Source organism: Carcharhinus amblyrhynchos, unplaced genomic scaffold (genome assembly GCF_965287045.1).
Source record: "Carcharhinus amblyrhynchos unplaced genomic scaffold, sCarAmb.v2.hapA scaffold_38, whole genome shotgun sequence".
Taxonomy (NCBI): domain Eukaryota; kingdom Metazoa; phylum Chordata; class Chondrichthyes; order Carcharhiniformes; family Carcharhinidae; genus Carcharhinus; species Carcharhinus amblyrhynchos.
Window position 1 is genome coordinate 203,861 of NW_027649779.1, and position 22,225 is coordinate 226,085.

Sequence of the window (22,225 nt, forward strand, 5' to 3'; positions counted from 1 at the left end):
ACTCTCTCACATTTTTCCATCGGGGACTAGATAAAAACAAAGTCTGAGGAGACTACAAACCGACTCAGAAACAATTTCTTTACAGCTGCAATCAGATTTTTGAATGGATCTACCTCGCATTAAATTGATATTTAACTAATGTTAACTAATGTTAACTAACAAACTTAACTAATGTTCTCAGGACCCGACTTCGAATCCCACCACCACAGATCGTGGGGTTTAAATTCAGTAAAAAAAGCATCTGGAAATAAGATTCCACTAATGGTCATGATATCATTGTCGATCGTGTAAACACTTACCTGCTTCACTAATGTATTTTAGAGAAGAGAATCTGCCGTCCTTACCTGGTCTGGCCTATGTGTGATCCAAGAGCCACAGCAATGTGATTGGCTCTCACTGCCCTCGGACAAGAAGTAAGCAATCAATTCTGAACAGCCAAAGGTGCCCATGTCCATAGAATCATTACAGAGCAGAAGAAGGCCTTTTGGCCTATCAGGCCCAAACCCACAACATTCCCACCTCAGTCTATCCCCATCACCCCACGTATATTCCCTGCTAATTCTCCTGACACGATTGGACAATTCATCATCGTGGATCAACCTAAGCGGCATATCCTTGAACAATGTGAGTAAATGAGCAGGCAATTGGAGAATATGCAGACTCCACACAGACAGACCCAAACCGGGAGTTGAACCCGGGTCCCTGGCGCTTTGAGGCAGAAACCCTAACATATATCTCACCGTGACATCCAGAAATTAATTCAAAAAGGACAATCCTCATATAATGCAATATTACACGTTAGATTTCCCCAACGGCTCCTTTACCCTGTGAAAATTAACACTGAAAGAAAACTGGTTGACTTATAATTAATTGAGTTGACAGCGAAACATGACATCGACATCAACATTTGACAGAGAATTTATAGAATCCGAACGGACACGGTGATCAGGAAAGCTCTTTGTCAACATCCAAATCATTGCTGCTCATTTTATTGGCCATCGGCTGTCGGACATTCACTGGTAGTGGGAACTCAGGATATTAGGACTTTGTGGCATATTGCACAATATCACAAAAAAATTAATGTTTTGTCTTTCACTAAACCAGGCCGTTTCTTCACTCATTGGCAGCTATGAGACCGACTGTTAAATAATCGAAATCAGATTGTGCTGGACAGCAGAACATGGTGCTGATCAGGTATAAGAGAGGTTGTCTTTTTAAAGAGGTGCAGAACACTTAGAATATTCCAGGTATCCGCGCTTTTCAAGACAATTGTATGATTTTATTTTACTTTTAATTATTTTCATTTTGGGGTCATTGCACTGATCTCATTGGACAGAGGGGGTGGGGAGGTCAAAATCTCTTCCTTGCAGGTCATGAAGTTACTCACAAAGTCGCTTTAATTTTTGGAAGGACATTTATTTGGAAGTTATACAAATGAAATAGCATCTGGCCAATTTACTCGTTTCCAATACTGTTTAATCACAGTGCAGCCCTTTAAAATATTTGCTTGGAAGGAATACCATTTAAAAACGTTTCTTTATTATGGGAATCAAGCATTTATTGTACAACTGGATAAGTCCCATTTTATCCTTACATATTCGCGTTAATCTGTCCCACGCAGTATTTGGCAGCAGTCCAACCTGCTGCCAACTGCCCGAAGATATTTACAGGAAGCATCTGACGGTGTTTGTTCAGTAAATCAAAGATCTGTTTCCTCAGTACTGAACAGTTGGCTGCAAGCCAACTTCAAACTCTTAGCATTGTCAATAGAGCCTATTTATAAACAAATCTGCCCAGCAACAACTGGAGGCAATCTTAATTATTATTTTTTAAAGCTGTAAACCTATATGAATGCTTTCCATTTCATTGGAAAAGAAAGGTACCCAGATTCTCTGGCACCTTGTTAGTAACAATGATGATCTCTCCAACCCAACAAAACACTGTGATGGATGGATAGAAATAAATACAGGCAGATTGTGAGAGTTGATTCAGAGAGGTGATATATCTTATACTGCATAAATATGTAGGCTGGTGTTTTATTTCACTTTATTCTTCCATGGGACGTGGGGGTCCCTGGAAAGAACAACATTTATTTCCTGTGCTTAATTCCTTTTCAGCTGAATGGTGTGTTAGGGCATCTCAGAAGGCATTGCCCAGTTATATATATGGCGGTCCATCTTGAGTTACACCCTGCTGAGACCAAGTAGGGATGGCAGATGTCCTTCATTGGGGAATCAGAGGGTTCTCTCGTCGCTATCAGTATGAATCAAGATTTATTGATTGAATTCAAATTCCACCTGCTGCCATGGTCGGATTTAATCTCAATTTAATTTAATTTAATTTAATTCCAGAGATTCAGCACCCTTTGAGTGAAGAAGTTCCTCCTCAACTCCATTCTAAACTGCCCCCCCCCCCCGCCTTATCTTGAGGCTGTGCCCTCTAGTCCTGCTGTCCTCTCTGAGCGGGAAGAATCTCTCTACCTCTCCCCTATCCATCCCATTCATTATCTTATACGTCTCTATAAGATCCCCCTTCATCCTTCTAAACTCCAACGAGTACAGACCCAGTCTATTTAGCCTCTCTTCACAGTTCAACCCCCTCATCTCCGGTATCAGCCTAGTGAACCTCCTCTGCACTCCCTCCAAGGCCAAAATATCCTTCCGCAAGTGCAGCGACCAAAACTGCACGCAGTACTCCAGCTGCGGCCTCACCAGTGCCCTGTACAGTTGCAGCAAGACCTCCCTGCTTTTATATTCTATCCCCCTCGCTACGAAGGCCAGCATCCCATTTGCCTTGTTGATCACCTGCTGCACCTGCAGACTGGGTTTTTGCGATTCATGGACAAGGACCCCCAGGTCCCTCTGCACCGTAGCATGCTGCAGCTTTTCGCCCTTTAAATAGTAATCCCTCCTACTATTATTTACTTTTGTGAATTTATTTATTTTTATTTATTTTTGTGAATTTTTACTATTTATTTTTGTGAATGGAGAATTACTGGTGTTATTGGCGCCAGGCGATGACCATCTCCAAAAAGGGAGAATCTGACAGTTGCCCCTTGTCACTCAATGATATTACAACACTGAATCAACAACTATCAACATCTTCGAGGTTACCATTGGCTAATCGCTATGTTAGCTGGGCATATACATGCTCCAGCTGGAATATCAGCTCAGCCTGCTGTGAGTAACCCACCTCCTAACTCCCCAAACCTGTGCACCACCTGCACGACACATATTAGGAGACAAAAATCGCTCTCTCCACTTACTTGAATAAGTACAGCTCAAACAACATTCAAAAATCCTCATCCCATTCAGGCCAAAGCAGCCGGCTTGACAGGAATAACATTTGCAAATGCTCACTCCCTCCACCACACAGAGCATCATTATGTACCATCTACAAGTTTCACTTCCGAACCTCACCAAGGCTCCTTAGGCAGCCATACGGTGGGTTGCCATCTGCAAGGACAGGGGTAACAGTTACGAGGGAATATCACCTATAAATTCCCCTCCAAGTCAGTCATATACCTGATGTGGAAATATATCATCCTTCCATCACTGTCGCGGGACCGAGATCCTAGAACTCCCTCTGTAACAGGACTGTATGGGTATCTACACCACAGGGTCTGCAGCAATTCAAGAAGGTAGCTTACCACCAGTTTACTAAAGGCAATTAGGAATAGGCAACAAATACTGACTTGGCTAGCAACGCCCATATCCCTTAAATTAAAACATCAACATATCAATGTTTATGAATGGATGATAACTAATGAACACAATTGGGCATCTTTGTAAATGGATGGCAATTGATGGAAATAAATATCAACTTTCTGAACATTTATGACCTTCTCTTTCTCTGTCAGAAGATAGGTTCCGTTCCACAGGAGATTCATGATTCAGAAACATCACACTATCCGAAGACAAGGCGGACAGAAGAGACGGCAACATCTGTAGGTGTATCTCAATCATAACATTACGGGACAGGCCTTTGATAGGATGACAATTTTGTTATTCATCTGCTTGAAGACCGGGATTAAGCTGAAGTGCAGTGTTTTGTTTGTGTTGGGATGATGGGTCTCATCTTGGATGGGTATGGGAATGTATGGGTATGGTATGTATCGAGATATGTATATCTATATAGAGAGATGTGTATAGAGATATGATATATATGGAGATATACATATTATACCCATACATTGGTGTATCTCAGTAAGACATTCGATACTAACATCAGGTCAGAGACTACAACATTTGGGGGAACTAAGCTCTCCATCAAAAAATTCTCGGTCTCATTTATGACACAGAAAAGGACAATTTACAACACAACTGATAGCTTTATGGACAACACTTAGGGTTGAATCAACCTCTCAAAAATTGTCCTCCTCAGTCATCAACAAATGTGAACTATGAAAAAAGACACCAAACTAAAATGAATAGAACAAAGAACAAAGAACAACACAGCACGGGAAACAGGCCCTTCGGCCCAACGAGAATGCGCCACCATCTTAACAATGTGTTTTTCCTCCTCCACCCTTGACCCGTGTCTATGCTTATGGTACCCCCAATGGAAACCAGATTAAGGGGAGAATAGTTTAGGGACAATTTGTTACACCAATCAGCCTAAGAGCACATCTTTGGGGTGTGGGAGGAAACCAGAGCACCCGGAGGAAACCCACACAGCCACAGGGAGAATGCACAAACTCCCACAGACACTGGCCCAAATCCATGTATCTGCACAGTTAACAGTGATAGTCACTGAGCTGTTGTGGTGCCCATCTGCTGGTGCAGTTTTAACATACACAAATGACACGAAGTACTAGGCCACTCTCGAAACATCCAAGAGCAGCCCACGCACGACCCACAGTGTACGCCCCTCATTAGACAACAAGGTGGGCCGACACACCTATGGAGTGAAAGAGAAAAACATCAACACATGTAGCATTAGATTTCCAGGAACGTCCCGAGGCTCTGACCCTTATTTAAATCAGTCTCCTGTGACTCTCCATCCCTATTTTGCTCATGTATCTATCAAAGTAAACCTTAAACAAGTCCAGCGTGCCTGCCTCCACCACCTTACCTGGCAGTGCATTCCATACCCCCACGACCCTCTGTGTGAAAAACCTCCCTCTAGCATCCAAATCCCTCACCTTAAGCCCATGGCCCCTCGTGATATTTGTCTCCAATCTAGGAAAAAGCCTGCCACTGTTTACTCTATCTATACCCTTCATGGTTTTATACACCTCTATTAGATCCCCCCCTCAATCTCCGTCTTTCTAGGGAAAACAGCCCCAGTTTACCAAATCTTTCCTCATAACCCAGTCCTTCCATACCAGGCAGCATCCTGGTAAACCTCCTCCGCACTCTCTCCAGGGTTTCCACGTCCTTCCTGTAGTCAGGTGACCAGAACTGGACGCAGTACTCCAAATGCGGTCTAGCCAACGTTCTGGAACAAAGAAGAACAAGGAACAACCCAGCACGAGAAATAGGCCCTTCGGCCCAACGAGCCTGCGCCGCCATTTCAACAAAGCATTTTCCTACACCTACCCTGCCCCGTGTGTATGTGAATGGTACCCTTAATGTAGCCAGATTCAGGGGAGAATAGTGTAGGGTCAATTTGGTACACCAATCAGCCTAAGAGCATATCTTTGGGGTGTGGGAGGAAACCGGAGCACCCGGAGGAAACCCACGCAACCTCAGGGAGAATGCGCAAACTCCCACAGACACAGGCCCAAATCCATGTATCTGCACAGCTAGCAGTGATAGTCACTGAGCTGTTGTGCTGTCCGTCTGCTGGCCCAGGATTAACCACACACAGCGACACGAAGTACTAGGCCACTCTCGAAACCTCCAAGAGCAGCCCACGCACGACCCACTGTGTGCATGCCCCTCGTTTGACAACAAGGTGGACCGACACCTGTGGATTAAAAGAGACAAAACATTAACATGTAATACTACATTTCCAGTGTCGTCCCGAGGCTCTGACCCTTTTTAATACCGTCTAATATAACCCTCCATCCCTGTTTCGCTCATGTGTTTATCTAAGTAAACCTTAAACGAGTCCAACGTGCCTGCCTCCACCACCAGTTCTGTACAAGTGTAGCATTAGACGCCAGCTCTTATACTCTATACCCCTTCCTATGAAGGCTAGCATACCATAAGCTTTCTTCGCAACCTTCTCCACCTGTGTTGCCACCGTCAAAGACTTGTGAACTGGCACTCCCAGGTCCCTCTGCATTCCTATACACTTAATAGGTCTACCCTTTATCATGAAACTCCCCTCTACATTATTCCTTCCAAAATGCATCACCTCGCATTTATCAGGATTAAATTCCATCTATTTATCTGCCCAATATACCAGCCTATCTATATCCTGCTGTATTGCCAGACACTGCTCCTCACTGCCCGCCAATCCTTCCATCTTTGTGCCATCTGCAAACTTGCTGATCACACCATGTACGCCCTGTTCCAAGTCATTTATATATATTACGAATAGAAGAGGTCCCAGTACTGAGCCCTGCGGCACAACATTGGTGACAGACCTCCAGCTAGAAAAGGGCCCTTCCACCACTACTCTCTGTCTCCTGTTAACTAGCCAGTTTTCAATCCATCTAGATACTTGTCCCTGTATCCCATGAGCCTTAACCTTTTCAACCAACCTACCATGAGGGACTTTGTCAAACGCCTTACTGAAATCCATATAGACGACATCAACGGCTTGTCCTTCATCAACCGTTTTTGTCACCTCCTCAAAAAATTCTACCAGATTCGTAAGGCAAGACCTCCCCTTAACAAAGCCATGCTGCGTATCACTAATCAGATCGCAACGCTCCAAATGCTGATACATCCTATCCCTAAGATTTTTCTCCAACAACTTTCCTACCACTGCGTATAATTACCAGGGTTATCCCGACTGCCCTTTTTAAACAACGGTACCACATTAGCTACCCTCCAGTCCTCTGGGACCTCACCTGTGTCCAAAGAAGAGACAAAGATTTGCGTCAGAGGCCCAGCAATTTCATCTCTCACCTCCCTAAGCAGCCTGGGATAAATGCCATCAGGCCCCGGAGCTTTATCAGTTTTTATGCTGCCTAAAAGCCCTAACACTTCTTCCCTCGGAATGGATATTTCCTTCAACTGGTCTACAACTCCCTCCAAGACATTACAAGACACCAAGCCCCTCTCCTTCGTGAATACCGACACAAAGTATTCATTCAGGATCTCCCCCATTCCCTCAGACTCTAAGCACAGTTCCCCTCCTTTATCCTAAAGAGGACCGATTTTACCTCTAACCACACTTTGGTTCCTAATGTAAGAGTAAAATGCCTTTGGATTTTCCTTAATCCTATCCAGCAAAGCCACTTCATGTCCCCTTTTCGCCCTTCTATCTCCCCGTTTGAGCTCCCTCCTACACTCTTTATATTCCTCCAGTGCTCTCTCCGTTCCCAGTTGCTTAGACCTAACATATGCCTCTCTCTTCTTCCTGACCAAGTCCTCAATATCCCCTGTAATCCACAGCTCTCTAATCATACCTTTTCCATTCTTCCTCTTAACCGGCACATGTCTTTCCTGCAACCTTTTCAGTTTTCCCTTGAAAGCCTCCCACTTGCCGACCGTGGACATGTGTTTACTGTGATTCTAACTTTTCTATTAGAAATGGAAGGATGCCGGTTTTAATTGTGATGTTGATTTGTAAACTATATGACATTTATGAGACAACACACAAAGACACACACACATATATTCTGTCGTTCTCATTCTTTCCCACAAATTGTTTCCCTTTCACACACACACACACACACACAAACACACACACACACATTTTCTTTCAACTTAAAACTACATCTTGGCTTCCTGGGAGTCTTCAGAGACCCAACTACATTTCAAATGGAATGACGAACATTTTCCCCAACGCCATGTTTGCTGAGCTGGACATTAAAGGTCCCGTGGTCTCCAACAGCTCCCTGGGCAACATCCCTCCTTTTAACCAAAATCAACAAAAACACATTCCCATGGATTGAGCCATTTTTATCTGATGCTGCCCTGGCAGCATCGGAACATAGCTGCAGGAGTAGGCTATTCAGCTCCTGGAACTCACCCCACAATTTAAAAATATCATGGCTGATCTGTGGCCGAATCCATTTTGGCTTCGCTAAGTCTATATCTCCTGATACACCTGTTCAATTAAACAAAAAAACGACCTGAGACTTATATCTAACAATTGTGCCAGCACCCACCGGCAATTGCCGAAGAGAGTTCCAATCATTCACCTCTCTGGACATGTACTAATGTTTTCTATCAACTCTCCTGAAAGGCCTTTCCCTATTTTTTTAAACTATGGTCTTTTAATCTCGAACCTTCAACGAATGGAAACAGTCCTTCCCTGTAGGTATTTCATAGGTTTCTATCAGAACAGCCTTCAGCCTTCTGAATTCGAGAGAAAAATGTCTTAATTCGTCTGATCTCTCTTTGCAACTTGCGTTGAACTCCGTCCAGAGTCAACATTTTTCCAAAGATATGTTGCCCATACTTGCTCACAGTACTCTAATTGGGGTGGAACAAGGATTGTGCACAATTGGAGCACAACATCTGTCTTCGTATCCCCCAGTCCTTTGGATATGAAGGGAGCCATTCCATTGTCTTAATGATTATTTTCTGCGGCAGATCGTGACATCTTAAGAAACTATGTGCCGAACCCCAAATCCTGTTTGGCATCCACTAAATTTAGCGTTGTCCCTTCTAAAAATTATATCTTGATCTACCATTTGGATATTTGACTTTTTGTCCCATTATCTAAGCCCTTAATGAATATTGTAAATAATTGAGGCCCCAGACAGATTCCTGCCGTCCACCACTTCATCTGCATAATTCAGCAACGGACATGTACAATTCATTGCACCATAAATTTTGGCACCTTGCAGAAGGGGATGTGATATTACATTAATGCTGTGAATTCTTGTTCCATTGATACCATAGATCATACCTGACAATGGTATTTTCGCACTAACTGTAATTACAAAGTTTTGCCAGCAGATGGAAATAAATCTTGGTGGGTTACATAACATGAAGCGTGTACTGCCGCAATACACTGGACACTGTATCTGTTCATCTTGAATTGGCCTTCATATGTATATATGTTAGAATGGACCCTGTCCATGATTATAATATATTATAACATATAGCATGCTGGTTAAACTAGTATTGCACCAGTACATATCAATGTATACATCACACAACCACCTTGATCCGAATTTTTCCAGGTAGGATCTAACTTTGCAGTTCTGCCACATACAGTTCTGAATGGTGATGGACATTAAAGCAATTAACAGCAGCAGGAACCTCGAATAAAACCTCAATTCTTAATGATGTGGGAACTCAGCAAATGGAGAAGAACAAAACTGAAACAATTGCTACAATCTTCCGCCAGAAGTGCCGAGAGGATTTTCCATCTCGGCCTCCCCCTGAGGTCCCCAGAATCGCAGATGCCAGTTTCCAAGCAGTTCAATACCTTTCACAGGATAAGATTGGAACAGGAGTAGGCCATTCGAGCCCGGGAGCCCGCTCCACCATGCAATATGATCATGATTGATCTGTGGCCTAACCCTGTGCTGAAGAGGATGGACACTGCAAGGGTTATTGGTCCTGACAATATTTCAGCAATAATAATGATGATTTGTGCTCTGGAGCGAGCTGCGCCCCAGCCAATCTATTAAAGTATAGCTACTTCACTATCACATACCCAACAGTGTGGAAAATTAGCAGGCATGCTCTATCGCAAAAGGAAGGGCAAATACATCCCGGCCAATTATCTCCCAATGCGATCTCACTCGATCAAAATAATAGAAAGTATCGAGGATCAACAGATCAGTAATAATTATAATAATAATAATAATAACAATCTACTCAATGAAGCTCAGTCTGGGTTCCACTAGGAGCATTCGGTTCCAGAAATCATTTAAATTTAGTCCAAATATAGTGGAAATAGCTGTTTTAATGAGGTGAGAGTGCCCACCCTCCACATCAACACAGCACTTCACCGATGATGGCATCAAGAACCCTGAGCCAATCTGCAGTCAATGGGGATCCGGGGCCTTCAGTCACACCGAGTACAGAGTAAGATGGTTGGGGTTGTTGAAAGCCAATCAGCTCAGTCACAGGGTATTGCTGCAGGAACTTCTCAGGATAGTGTGGCCTAATCTTCACCCTTCATTAGAAGGTCAGAAGTGGGATGTTCACTAATGATTGCACACTGTTCAGCACATTAGCGACTCCTCAGATACTGGAGCAGTCCGTGTCCATATGCAGCAAGACTGAGAACACATTCAGGCTTTGGTTGAGGAGTGGAGAGTAACATTCACGCCACACAGTGTCAGACAATGAACTTCTTCAAGTAAGAGAGATTCCAAACATCTCCCTTTGACACTAAATGGCATGACCACCGCTGAAACCCCCACTATCATCATTCTGGGAATTACCGATGATTAAAAACTGAACTGGGACAGACATGTCAACAATACTGCTACAAGAACAGGCCAGAATCGTGGAATTTTGAGCTGAGTAACTCACCTCCTGACTTCCCAAACCCTCTCCATCATTACAGGGCAAAAGTCAGGAGTGTGATTGAATATTCTCCACTTGTCTAACCTGTGACCCTGAAACAACACACAAATATTTCAGCCATGATTGAATGGTGAAGCAGATTCGATGGGTCCAGTAGCTAATTGTGTTACTATGTCTTATGGGACCGTCTTAATACTGCATCAATCCATGTGTGTGTTTATTTGATCCTGACTCTGCCTATATTTCATGCGACCAGGTCAATGTTTTAATGCACTGGATTATATCTCTGTTTGAATTATGGCCGCACTATTTCACTGTTCTGTGAGGAGGAGAGACAATGCAATACACAAACCTGCTGTGCTAAAAACATCTGTATTCAGCAAGATCCTGAAACAGAAACTATTGAATCGACAGTACATCCAGCGCAGGGTTTGATATCCACTTGCAATGCAGTCAGCAGAATTGGATTTCAGATATCACACCTTCCAGTGTCCAAGACCTGTCTCCATCCGAGAGAGTTGTGTCTGTAGGAGAACACAGAGAAATGTGTTCCCCCAGCCACTTTTCACATTATTGCGTCTTGTTTAGTGCAGTAATAATTGAATTCGTGCCTAATATAAAATAAACATGGACATAGTCAAGTGCGGAACTAAAACCGCATCCAGTTTAGTACAGAAACAGATCTACATTAATAAAAACAGAGTCTCTGTCGAGCTTAATAGGAACAGATAAATGGTGATGCGTAATATAAACAGAGACAGCATCTAGTTTAGTATGATCAGAGAATACATCTAGTGTAATATGAACAGAGACAAAACTTTCTTTAATATAAACTGACACACAGATGAGTGAATTTAACATCAGCAGAGCAGGGTCACAGATGAGCACAATACAGAGACAGGGCCGAGTGTCCCATCAAACATTCCAAGGACAGGTGCAGCATGTGTTTAGGTACCGAATGTTCATCTCCTTCCACATTGCAACATTAAACCCTCCCAAGGCAGGTGTAACACGGGATAGATACGAAGTGAATCTCCATCTACACTGTCCCAATCAAACATTCCGAGAAAATGTAGGTTGTTTAGAAACTGTAAATCTCTCTCTACTCTGTCCATTCAAACAGTTGGGTGGCCGGGACTCTCTTGATATATTCCAATTAATTGAATTAGATCCGTTTAGTTAGAAGCCTATTAATACGTCTGAGAGAATACATTAACTGGAGTTTGACTTGATGTTGATAATGACCTAACATGGCGAGACAAGACACAGAATCAGACAGGAGAAACACACAGAGAGATAAAGCGCAGGTATTTTCTGCAAATATATTTGCTGTGACATTATATTTCGAGATTACAGGGAATCTTGTCGCCTTTTTAACTCAGAAATGATCATAGCCCTTTTTGCGCAAATAACCGATGAAGAAAAATGTCCAAAAAAAAAATTCCCGACTGGAATCCGTTGATTTATTTACAGATTTGTCTATTTCTGTGTTGTGTCGATGGGGAAATTTTTGAAGTGTTTTTTTTCTCAATCAATAAATGTATTCTGGGATTGCTATTTCTCTGGTTATTTACACAAACACCTCACTGGTTAGGATGAAGTGTCACGGCAGCAAAACCAGGCAAACGGTCACTTATTGATTCGTTTCAACTCAAAATAACAGTTTAATTTAAGCACATTGGTTCAAAATGAATAGAATCTTCGTGAATACCCATTAGAACAGATACTATTTCGTTCAAATAAAGAGATATATTCTAAACTAACATTGGTTCAGAGTATTCTGATGCCACAATAAATAAAACATATTTGAACAGTTTGGTTTTCCACTGAATGTCAATTTGATTAATGATTTAATCTACTTAAACTGGACAAGATATCAGGCAGCGGAATGAATCACATTAATCTCAGAGCTTTCAACATATCAAATCCTGTATTTTGTAATTTTAACACTTGCAAAGAACTGGCATTTAGTTTATAGAAACATAGAAGCCCCACAGTGCAGAAGGAGGTCATTCAGCTCGCCAAGTCTGCACCGAACACAATCCCACCCAGGCTCTCTCCCCTGAACCCAACACATTTACCCTGTCAATCTCACTAACCTCCGTATCCTAAGCCATTAAGGACAATTCAGCATGGCCAATCAACCTGAACCGTACATCGTTGCACTGTGGAAGGAAACTGGAGCATCTGGAGGAAACCCAAGCAGACATGGGGAGAATGTGCGCACCTTAAACAAACAGGGACCCACGGCAAGAATCGAACCCAGGGCTCTGGAGCTCTAAGATAACAGTGCTAACAACTGTGTCACTGTGCCATCTCACTGTGCCACCTCACTATGCCACTGTGTCACCCGTGTTTATATAACACTTTCCCCGGCCTCAGGTCGCGCCAAATCATTTAAAACTCTGTGAATTTTCGCTGAATTTATTCATTGCTGTAACATTGGGAAAGCAGCAAGTGTTTGTGGTACAACAGCCTCCCAGATTTGAGAAATGAACAGCAATTTTGTGATTTTAGTTGAAGAATGAATGGCCCAGGGAGAGTTTAGCAAGGCCAATGCACCTAACCAGCACATCTTTCGGACTGTTGGAGGAAACTGGAGCACCCGAAGGAAACCCACACAGACACGGGGATAATGTGCAGACTCTAGACAGACAGTGACCCAAGCTGGGAATCGAGGCAGCAGTGCCAGCCACTGTGCCACCGCCCCGCCCTCATGTTATATGTTTTATATGGTTCAATCACAATTTTATGGGTTTCAATCAGATTTCCTCTCATCCTTCTAAACTCAAGCGAATACATGAGGTGGAGATGCAGGTGATGGGCTGGTGTGGGCACAGGAAGAAATCTCACAACACCAGGTTGAAGTGTAACATGATTATTTGGAATCACAAGCTTTCGGAGCACTACTCCTTCATCAGGTGAGTCAAGCGAATAAAGGCCCAGTCAAATCAATCTCGCCTCATAGGACAGTCCCAACCATCTTAGTATCAACTGTACTCTCCCCAGACCCTTTCTTATTGAGTGAGATCAGAACTCCATGTACTACACCACGGGTGGTCTGATGAAGACCCAGCAAAACTACATTAATACCACCCCCGCCCCCCATTTTCTAAACTCAAATCCTCTTCTAACGAATGTGTTCCTAATTGCTTGCTGTATATGCCTCTCCAATTTCATTAACTGATGTACAAGGACACGCAGATCCATTTGTACATTACACTTCCTCATATATACTGCTTTCTGCTTTACACACCAGTATATAACTGCACATTTAGCGACATTGTACTCCAAATTTGGTTACTATTCCCGTTATGTACACTGAGCCATCTCTCTATTTATGCTCCATTAGCTCCTCTCTATTAGTACTCCAGTAGATCACGGATCTGATCGTATTACTTCTGATCCCATCTCTGTTGGGGTCATGGGTAGACAGGTGGACTGGTGGTGTTGAGATGGCGGCGCGGGCTGTTGGGCCGAAGGGTCTGTTTCCCGGGCTGATTTTGCTCTTTGTTCTTTGTTTATATTACACAGGATTTGTATATTTACATCCATCTCTGTTAATTCAACATATGACCATGTATATGTTGCCTGGCATTTAACTGTCAGAAGCAAGTCTTCTCCTGGCCTTGAATCTTATTCTGACAGAATGACAATGATTCATGGGAATCCATGTAAAAGTTCCATCAATTCATGAAATGACAAGGGGGAACAGGTGAGGTAGAGAAGGTCATATCGGGCTTGACGTTAATCATGTATAAACTGCACTATCAGAACAGCTGAACACTTGGTTTGGTTCCCTTAGAACTGAGCAGTTTATGGGAGATTTAGTACGAACGCTCAAAGTGATGAATGGGAATGTTTTACTCATTAGAAAGAGACTGTTACCCACTGGCAAGAGGGCCAGTATACAGAAGATTGATTACAATGCACTAGGATATGCTTCTTTATATACTGAATGTGACTCAAATGATTCATTATTTCAATAGATCTTACATTTGTTTACATTGCATAAAATGCCACTTTATTTATGACTTCTATTTGTGTTGTATCAGAGCCAGTCTTTAATTACATGACAGTAGGTCTTGTCTCTTTTTACACTAAATTCGGTTATTTCTCTCGTTATGCCAGCCTCGGCCATCTCCCTATTTATGCTGCATTAGATCCTCTCAATTAATACGACAGTAGACCACGGATCTGTTCACATTTCATCAGATCTCGTCTCTTTTTTATATTACACGGGATTTGTCTCTTTGAATGACATCAGAATTTGTCTCTGTTAATCTGACATACGACCATGAATATGTTGCCTGCCGAGATATTATCAATCCCGATATAATATGGGTGTGCCTGTCTGACACTAATCATTCTTGTTTGGAGCAGTAAGTTTAATTTTTACTAATTTCGATAAGTAGCTGCGAGAAATATCTAATTGCTCTGTTATTGTGTGAGTAGTTTTCAGTTTGAACAATTTCTCAGTGATTCACTGGTGTTCGGGGACAGGTCAATGAATAATCGTACAGTGCTCATTACAATATCTTCAAGCAACCACCGTTGTGATACATTTTATTAGTTGAATATTGCGCTGCACTGTGTCAATTTGACACAGATTTTAGAGATAAAGATTGACCTGTCTTATTTATAGCATTCAACAGATACACTGACAGTGTGAGATAGAATTCTGTAGTCGCAATATCGCCAGATGGGCTCCCAGAGGCTAAATATCTATCCACTTATTAATTTCTTATCTGTTTCGGAGAGAAATAAAACGAAATCGCCGCAGAACGAGTGTTGACAGTTAGGTTATGTTTGAACAGAATTATATATATTTATGTGTATTCTGTAATTTGCATTGTTACCTTCGAAATTATTTTTCACTTTCGGATGTCTTCATCTGCCTATGCCTAAGCTTTGTAATTCCCTCCCTAAATCTCCTTATTTCACTTTCCTCGTCTAAGTCAATCCATAAAACTGTCCCTGTATTGGCCATCCTCTCAGTCACCTGTTCAAATATCTCGTTGGTCAAAAGCAAGATGCTGTGGGTGCCTGAGATCCGAACAGAAAATGCTAGAAACACTCAGTGGATCATTCATCATCAGTGGAATGGTTTTCGGCTCTCTCTCTCTCTCTCTCTCCCTCGCCTCTCTCCCTGCCTCCCTCTCTCTCTCTCCCTCTCTCTCGCACACACATTTGTTGTAGACATGTACAGCAAGACACTGGGCCTTGTATCTTTATTTACTGCATGCGACTCATTTGAATCATTATTGCAATCGATCTTATATTTGTTTATATTACACAACAAACCATTCCATTTATTATTATATGATGACATGCCGTGAGAAATGCTACAAATCATCATTTCTGAGTTCTTGTGCAGCCAAGAGGCCAATTCTGTGACATTAGGCTCCATCTCAGATATGATTGTGTTAGGCTCTGTGTCATGCACTGCTGAACTTTGTATGATATTGGACACTAATAATAAAGCCAACACTGTCTCAGTAACAGGCTTTCTGTAAAATGCGTTTGCCAGATAGAAAAAAAAAGACAGAACGAGATGAAAAGATGGAAATTAGCTTTAAAAATGTAATGGGGTTCGAATAATGTGTTTCGTCTTGTTAATAACTACTAGGTATTGTGCACCATATCTAATTGCTCTCGCATAGCCTGGAATATTTTATTGAAAGTTTGGGATGAAACTTGTAACATCCTCTTGTTCAAAAGAGATGGAGGAACAGAATCAATGTATGTCACGTTGCACTGCAAATGGACACTAAAGGACAATTCAACATGGCCACTCCAACTAATCTGTACATCTTTGGACTGTAGGAAGAAAGCAGTAAACCTGGAGGAAACCCACGCACATACGGGGTGAATGTGTTAACACCACACAGTTATACAAAGCTTAAATGGAACCTGTGTCCCTAACAGTGTGAGGTACCAGTGCTAATCACTGTGTAAATAATTGCTATTAATTTTAAGCATGATATTGTAATTTATTCAGTATTTATTGCACATTCTATGTCTCAGTCAACAAATAAAGTTAATGAATGGTCCTGGACGCTCTTGAGTGTGATGTACAGCTGGTCATTCCGCTGCCAAGACAATGCATCTTTCAAATGATTCACTGAACTTCTCTCTTTCTCTGTCTCAGACTGAACCTAAATCAGATAACTTCTCTTCTCTCTCTCAGTCTCCATTAACTCACACAGGTTCCCAGGAGACGGATCTGACTCCGAGATTATTTCTACTTTTTCTTTAAGGCACCTTGTGACTGACAAGATAAAGCACAAAAATCTCAGCAGAGGAAAATTCATTGTAGGAACTTAACCATTTCACTCAATTAACCTCTCTCCTCTATTTCTCGCACACAACACCCAGCACACTTAAACTTTCTATTTTGGAATACCTCTGCGGAAAAAAAAGTTGCTTTAATTTTCCCTCTTTTCCCTCAATGGCAACCCTCAGTCCATCTTCCCTTCAATTAATCTGTTTAAACCCCAAATATGACCATTTTCTTGAATCATTAATATGGGAATGGGGGTGAATGTAATGCTGAGAACGGCAGCAATCTGTGTGACTGTTCTTGATGCTTTCAGAGTGAGTTCACCCTCACAGGCAGGAAGACTGTTCACGGTGATAACATCAAACTCGCCCCGGTTGTTTCATTCTCAGGTAACACAACTTCCCGTTTCTCTGCTGCCGGTTCCAAACCGCACATCTCACTTCCGAGCAGAAAATAAATCCAGAGACCACAATCTGGTGAGAACATCTGTCAGTGCGGCTTATATCTGCCCACAGAGTCAGGGCAGAGTCAGACAGGTCACATTGCGGTGACATTTACAAATGAGCCTGGTGTGATCTGGTTAAAGTTTCCATTCCCAGACGTAACTGGATGGTCAGTGGATTAGTCACTGAACTCCCCCGGGATCTGCGAAGGGAGGGAATGATAGCTGTTATCTTTCATTGTTTGATCATTTTCTCTCCATCTGCTATTTATTTTTGTTCCTCAGCTTTTATCTGTCAGCCCCCCCGGTTTGCTTTCTCCTAACTCTCCCGCTGTCTCTATCTCCTTGCCAGTCTTTTCAACACATTTATTAGTGATCATAATCATGAAGTTGTGATTGGGTTAATTAAAGAGAGAATCTTTCAACTGGGGGACGGTCAGCAGCCAATGGGCACAAATTTATTTGAGTGAGCAGCGAGACAGAAAGATAAGTTTTTGCTTTTACACAAGAATTATGATGGACTGGAATGAACAGCTTGGAAGGGTGATGGAATTAGATTTCACAGAAACTTTGGAAAATAAATTCGATATATCCTTCATGGGATGAAGTTTTGAATGATTCTCGAGAATGGGAGCATTTTAAGGTTCATCTGTATCAGTGTCCCAGCATCCTTTTTGTGTCTCTCCCTGTCCTTCATTAAAACGGAATAAAATGGAATATTTATACAACTGTCGTCTTGTGCTAATCTTATTTTTTGACAGAACCTGTGTGTTGTGTGAGTGTGTTGTGTGTGTGTGTGTGTGTGTTTGTGTGGTGTGTGTGTGTTTGTGTGTGTGTGTTGTGTGTGTTTGTGAGTGTGTGTGTGTGTTTGTGTGTGTGTGTGTGTTGTGTGTGTTTGTGCGTGTGTGTGTGTTTGTATATGCGTGTGTTGTGTTTGTGTTTGTGTGTGTCTGTGGGTGTTTGTGCGTGTGTCTGTGTGTGTTTTTGTGTGTGTGTGTGTAATTGCCAGGAACCAATCCGAAAGTCCATTCTATTTACAAAACATCACTTTGAACAGATTAGCATCGAATCGAATTTTTATTTAGAAAAAACACAATAATCCTTAACATTTATTGCACTGTTTTTCTCCCTCCGATGAGGGTTTCATACTTAGTTGTTTCAGTCCTCACGTGTGCTCATTCTGTCTGTAAATGTGAAACTGCTTGTAAAAATGAGAAGGAAGAGATTATTTTCTGTTCCTCCGACAGATTCGCCATCGGTACCTCAGATAACAGAAATGTATGGAGTCCGCCATGACTGTCCCACCTTGTGAATACAAGCCTCAGTCAGGTGGAGTCAGTCACTCCTGCGGTTGTGGTAGGGTTTCCAATCCGTGTTTGCCACACAAATCCCTGCCTCACTCCTCATGACAAAGAAACCTGCTCTCAGGCCCGAGGAATGATTCCTTCCTTATATCAGGTTCCAGTCTGACTCCGGGCCCAGCTGTCTCTGTCAGTGATACACTGGGGCCAGTCATTCACATTGTAATGTTCTAATTCTCAGGTTCCAGTCTGACTCCGGGCCCAGCTGTCTCTGTCAGTGATACACTGGGGCCAGTCATTCACATTGTAATGTTCTAATTCTCAGGTTCCAGTCTGACTCCGGGCCCAGCTGTCTCTGTCAGTGATACACTGGGGCCAGTCATTCACATTGTAATGTTCTAATTCTCAGGTCCCAGTCTGACTCCGGGCCCAGCTGTCTCTGTCAGTGATACACTGGAGCCAATTCACATTATAATGTTCTAATTCTCAATGATTATTTTTTGTAGCCATTACCCAAACAATTGTGAATTAGAACCTGTCTCTTACTTTGTCTTATTTGTCACCTGGCTGTTATTATTGGACACCTTACGTGATTCGATCCGCCGTGTTGTCTAACAAGGGGCATACACATGGTGGGTCGTGCGAGGGCTGCTCTTGGGTGTTGCTGTGAGAGCTGCCTAGTACTTCACGTCGTTAGTGTGTGCTTAAACTGGACCAGCTGACGGGCAACACGACAGCTCAGTGACTATCACTGTTTGCTGTGCAGACACATGGATTTGGGCCGGTGTCTGTGGGAGTTTGCACATTCTCCCCATGCTTGCGTGGGTTTTCTCCGGGTGCTCCGGTTTCCTCCCACATCCCAAAGATGTGCTCTTCGGCTGATTGGTGTAACAAATTGTCCCTAAGTTAGTCTCCCCTCAATCTTCCCCAATAGGTGTAGACAAAGGTCATGGGTGGAGGAAGGAACTCACAATGTTAAAATGGCGGCGTGGGCTCGTTGGGCCGAAGGGCCTGTTTCCCGGGCTGTGTTGTTCTTTGTTCTAATTACTTTTTTCTAGAATTATCACACGCACAAAAACTGTTTACTTCTATCATGCTCTGTCTCTCTTACTCTAGAGATCCATACATTGGTTTACATGACTCTCCCAGTCAGTTTATGTCATCATTGTGCTCTAGCATATCTGTCTATATTAGATTAGATTCTGCCTCTGTTGTCACTACAGAATTTTTAATCATTGAGAGGATGTGGGCAGCACTGACATCTGTTGCCCTTCTCTAATTGCCCCTGATAAAGTGGTGATGAGCTGCCATCCTGAATCGCTGCAGTCCATGTTCACCAGGTAATATCACTGTTTATATCACACAAGGTCTGGCCACTCTTATGATTGATGTTGCTCCCTTCACAGATGCTGTGAGGCGGTTTTTTCATTAAATGAAGAATTGAACAAAAATTTCTTCACTCCGTGACTGGGAATCGAAACGGCGTCACGGCGCCCATCCTGATCACTAGATCAGAAGAACATAAGAAATAGGAGCAGGAGTAGGCCATCTAGCCCTTCGAGCCTGCCCCGCCATTCAATAAGATCATGGCTGATCTGAAGTGGATCAGTTCCACTTTCCCGCTTTCTCCCCATAACCCTTAATTCCCTGTCTATCAGAAACCTATCTACCCGTGACTTAAATATATTAAGCGAGGCAGCCTCCGCAACTTCAATGGGCAGAGAATTCCAGAGATTCACCACCCTTTGAGTGAAGAAGTTCCTCCTCAACTCCGATCTAAACTGCACCCCCACTTTATCTTGAGGCTGTGCCCTCGAGTCCTGCTGTCCCTTCTAAGCAGGAAGAATCTCTCTACCTCTACCTTATCCATCCCCTTCATTATCTTATACGTCTCTATAAGATCCCCCCTCCTCGTCCTAAACTCCAACGAGTACAGACCCAGTCTATTTAGTCTCTCTTCATAGTCTAACCCCCTCATCTCCGGTATCAGCCTAGTGAACTTCCTCTGCACTCCCTCCAAGGCCAATATATCCTTCCTCAAGTGCGGCGACCAAAACTGCACACAGTACTCCAGCTGTGGCCTCACCTGTACCCTGTACAGTTGCAGCAAGACCTCCCTGCTTTTATATTCAATCCCCCTCGCTATAAAGGCCAGCATCGCATTCGCCTTCCTGATCACCTGCTGCACCTGCAGGCTGGGTTTTTGCGACTCAGATTTGCCTGAACTGTGGAACAAACAGAAATCTTCCCCGGTCAGAAAGAGAATGAGGTGCAGTGACGGAGCGGCATCATTTAAACCGCCCTTAACCTCGTCTTCTTCCCGACAGGAATGACAAGGAAACTTCCTGTGGAATTTGCTCAGTATCTTCACTTCAGTAAAGGGCAGGACACGAGGCGAGAGTAAGATTTCTGTGTTCTGGAGGGAAACGGCTGATATTTCTTTCACAGTTTGGACATGAGAGATGAAGCTGTATTTCCAGATCTATAATGAAACCAGCAGTGGAAGTTTCACCCTCTCTCCACCAGGCAGCAGAGTACACCAGCTTTTATATTTTATTTTACCCATGCTCCTTCTCTCATTTTTAATTTCACTCCAAATCCACAGAAAACTATTTCCTGAAAAACATACACCTGGAATTGGGTTTGGATTCCTGAGTTGCTGGACACACACAGACATTTCTGGCGTCTCAATTCAGAGCGAATCTGAGGAATGTTTTGAGATTTATATTTACTGGAATTGTGAAATTGATTAAACAGAGTTTCCACCATCACGGTGTGTTTATCTTGTTTTCTGGACAAAACTCCAAGCCAGTCGATCACTCTCAGTGAGAACGGCTTTGTATTATTACACAGAACATAGAACACTACAGCACAAACAGGCCCTTCGGCCCACAAGTTGTGTCGATCATATCCATACCTACCAGGCCTATCTATAACTCCCAATCCCATTAAATCCCATATACTCATCCAGAAGTCTCTTAAAAGACCCCAGTGAGTTCGCCTCTACCACCACTGACGGCAGCCGATTCCACTCACTCACCACCCTCTGAGTGAAAAACTTACCCCTGACATCTCCTCTGTACCTGCTCCCCAGCACCTTAAACCCATGTCCTCTCGTAGCGACCATTTCAACCCGGGGAAATAGCCTCCGAGAATCCACCCTATCTATTCCTCTCAACATTTTATAAACCTCTATCAGGTCACCTCTCAACCTTCGTCTCTCCAGGGAGAAGAAACCTATTCATCCGGATAAACCCATGAACAGGAAGAGCATCAATAGAGAAAGCTGGGATTCAGCCTGGGCTGGACACAGAGAGCGTTCCAGAATAGAGTGTCTCCAGGTCAAAGTGGGAGATTGGTGACCCCAGCGGTTCTGCAACCTCACTACACCCCCGCCCACTCAACCCCCCTCCTCCCCACCCTCCATCTCATTGATGAATGTCCTCTATTCAATCTATTGATGGTGAATCGAAGAAGTGGAATCGAGCTGAGTGACTGGTGTTAGTCTGGGGACAGGGAAGGGGGGGAGTGGTCGGGGAGAGGTGGGAAGGGGGGACGGAGGCGTTGGGGGGTGTGGAGGGATGAAGCGGGGAGAGCATGGGAAATTGTGATGGATACTGGGATGAAAATGTCCATGAAATACCCG

At 43.1% G+C, this 22,225-nt stretch overlaps 1 pseudogene; it reads right to left on the reverse strand.

Annotated features, from left to right (window-relative positions):
- Positions 1-4,873: 4,873 nt before the first annotated feature.
- The window catches only part of LOC145362342 (Ig heavy chain Mem5-like), a 44,202-nt pseudogene continuing 26,850 nt past the window's right edge, over positions 4,874-22,225 (reverse strand).